Source organism: Lactuca sativa, chromosome 2 (genome assembly GCF_002870075.4).
Source record: "Lactuca sativa cultivar Salinas chromosome 2, Lsat_Salinas_v11, whole genome shotgun sequence".
Lineage (NCBI taxonomy): Eukaryota > Viridiplantae > Streptophyta > Magnoliopsida > Asterales > Asteraceae > Lactuca > Lactuca sativa.
The window spans coordinates 34,088,696-34,091,992 of NC_056624.2; the positions used below are offsets into that span (position 1 = coordinate 34,088,696).

The 3,297-nt window shown below is 35.9% G+C and overlaps 1 non-coding gene across 1 annotated transcript; it reads left to right on the plus strand.

Annotated features, from left to right (window-relative positions):
* Positions 1-773: 773 nt before the first annotated feature.
* LOC111882678 (small nucleolar RNA R71) lies at positions 774-880 on the plus strand. Its single transcript, XR_002847218.2, has one exon. It is a non-coding gene; the product is annotated as a small nucleolar RNA R71 (small nucleolar RNA).
* The last annotated feature ends 2,417 nt before the right edge of the window (positions 881-3,297 follow it).

Genomic DNA, 3,297 nt, shown 5'->3' on the forward strand with positions numbered 1-3,297 from the left:
GAGTGATTATCTTCCCACTTCTTGTTGTGACTATGTTTATGTGCGCGCCTCGTGGGTTATTTTCAGTTTTGCTAGGAAGTTCGCCCGGTGACCTTTGGTTGATTTGTTGAGCAAGTTGCCCAAGATGCGTTTCTATATTGTGGATAGATGCTTGCTGGTTCCTAAGCATGGTCCTTGTTTCTTGAATTGCAGCATCATGATCACTATGTTTTTTTTCTGAGGCAGCTACAAATTTGGTGAGCATTTCTTCCAAGCTTGGCTTCCTCTCTTGCACCGGCTCCTCCTTTTGGTAGAACCCTCTCCCTTTTTGCCTAAACCTTTCCTCCTTGGCTTTCTTGTACTCTTCATAAGGGAGCCACTCTTTCTTTTGTTTGCGTCAGTCTTCATCATATCGGTCTCCACTTGAGTAACACACTTGCGCCTTCTTGTTGCCATTCTCATCTAAATCGCAGTCTCTAGTGAGGTGAGGCCCATTGCAGTTTTCACAACCTACCCGAATAGCATGGATCGTTTGATCCATCTTATCCATCATCCTATCCATGGTTTTTAACATAGCCATGACCGCGGATAATTCTTCAGTAGCTGCATAAGCGGCTCCCCTAGTGACATCATATCTAGGGTTGTGGTATTCTCTAGAGTGTTTAGAGAATTCTTCAATCAATTCTTTGATCACCGAGGGCGGCTTCTTTGTGAGCGGGCCTTGCGAGTCTAGTAACTGCCTGGTTGTGACATTTACTCCATCATAGAAGATGGATACTTCTTGCTGGCTGTTTAGGTCATGGTGTGGGCAGTTTCTTAGTAAGCTCTTGTACCTCTCCCATGCTTCATATAGCGACTCTCCAGCTTGTTGTTCAAAGTTAGCAATAGCCTTCTTCAACTTGGCTATCTTGGAAGGTGGGCAAAAGTGATCAATGACTTCTTCTTTGACCTTGGCCCATGTGGTGACTGATCCGGGGGGAAGTGACTTGAGCTAGTCTTTTGCAGCACCTTTGAATGTCACCGAAAGCATACGAAGTAGTTGAGTCTCGCGGGGCACATTTGGAACATTGAAGTAATCAGCTACATCATTGACTTCGTCCAAATGCTTATAGGCATCTTCATGGTCTTTTCCATAAAAAGGTATTTCTTTAAGTAAAGCTAGGATATGACCCTTTAGCTCGAAGGTAGCAGTCGCGGGAATTGCGGGTTGCACAAGTCCCGGGCCAGTGTCGTCGCGCATCCTCTTCTTCCATTCTCCCATGGGGATTTCATCAATGTTAGCCATTGTGATAGCTAACTCTTCCTTGGACTCGGTATCGTGCTCGTATGTCGGGTCCTCTTCTTCCTCGGTCTCGTACTCAATATCTTCCTTAGCCGGTTCGTCGATTACTAAAGAAGCGCTAGATGCTCCTGATTTGCTGCTCTTCTTTTTTCCAAAAAAACAGTCTTCAAATTGGACAAAGGTGACTTCTTTGGTGTACTCGAACTCTCCACGTCCTTTCCTTTGTTTCTTTTCAATGCGGTTTCGGGATCTTCAAACGGGGGTACCAGCGGGGTGTTTGATCCTCTGGTCATGAAAGTCCTGAAATAAACAAGATAAAAACGTAAAAAGAACAAAGAAAATGTACTAAAAAAATCGAAAATTAAACTGCTAAATACGCTTGTACTCGCCGAGTAGGTGCGACTGCACTCGACGAGTACCAGTGTGATTTTGAAAAAATTATAAACTTAATATTAAAACTAAAACAGATGCTAAAACCTAATTACTAACTACTAAATTGCAATAAATTAACTCTATGCAAGTAAACTCACACAAAGGATCGAAAAAATTAGGAATTAGATTAATTATTTAGAACCGTTCCCCGGCAACGGCGCCAAAAACTTGATGTATGTAAAATGCACTTGTTTTATCCCTACTTTTTATTAATAAATTTAGCACACAAAGGCAGTGAACCTGTCTTTTAGTGGTATAGTTTAGTAAGTAAGGTATCGAACTCAGGGAACGAAAAATTAAACTAATAATTAATTTTAACTAAAACAATTAATGAAAGTAAAAGGTTTTTATTCTAGTTTTGCAAGACAATACTCACGATGTTTTGTGTAGGCATAAGAGGTACTTCGGGATGCACCAACGTCTTACTACCGGGATCTTACAACATCAAACACACACACTAGTAAGCTTCCATGTCGATATCTAATGTTAATATACTAAACTCTACATATAGGGAAATAACAATTTATGTTTTAGTATTGGATTTTATATCAATTAGTTACACTTTTTCTGAAGTATTGAAATTTTACAAGTCGTGCGATTAATTACAACCTTGGAAGGTTAATTTTCCAAATTTTAAGTCTCAGTAACAACATAAATTCACGAAAAATAACATTCGAGGGATAAAAATTCTCAAACTTTTTATTTAACTGTTATTACACAATACTAAGCTGGGAGAAATATAAAAATGGATTTCCAAGGTGTTTAATTATATTTTATGATTTATGGGCATTTATTCCAATAAAAATTGAAATAAATAGAAAAAAGATTCCAAAATTACCCAACCTTTTTATTTAATTTTTATTATACATAAATAGACTGGGAAAAATATAAAAGATATTTTTCAGTGGGTATTTCTATTTTTCCTTGTTTTATTCCTTTAAATAGTCATTAATTGAAGAAATAATATTAAACATTTAAAATAAATCACCATAAATTTTTGTAACATCCTTTACAGTATAAATATCCTGGGAAAAATATCAAAAGTGGTTTTCATAATGTATAAACTGGTTTTGGGTATTTATGTATATTTAAGTGCATTTTAATGCAATTAACTTTAGAAAATAAGAGAAAAATAGTTTACAGTAGAGAAAATCCTCAAAATTTTTATGTAACCTCCTACTGTATAATATGATATCCTGGTAAATTTTCATGAATTTTGGATAATCAGAACTATTTTTCCCATTTTTAGACCATTATAATTACCAAAAATTGGGAAAAATAGTAAGACATGATGAAAAATCTTGAACTTATTTTCTGGAGTCACCCATCACAGGTAAGGTATGCGAAAATTTTTAGATAAAATTTTCATATCCTCTAAAGTGGTTTTGTAATTTATCATGTCCTAAATAAAAGAAAATTAGAAATCATATTAAACAGTAAACATAATTTCTGAAATTTGGTGAGAGGTCATTATTCCCCATAAGGATCATCCATGAATTTATTTAGGATTTATTGACCTCTGGAAGTATTTTATATGATTTATGCCCTTGGTTTTAGCAATAACTCTAATAAATCAAAGAAATAACAAAAGCTCTTGAAATTTT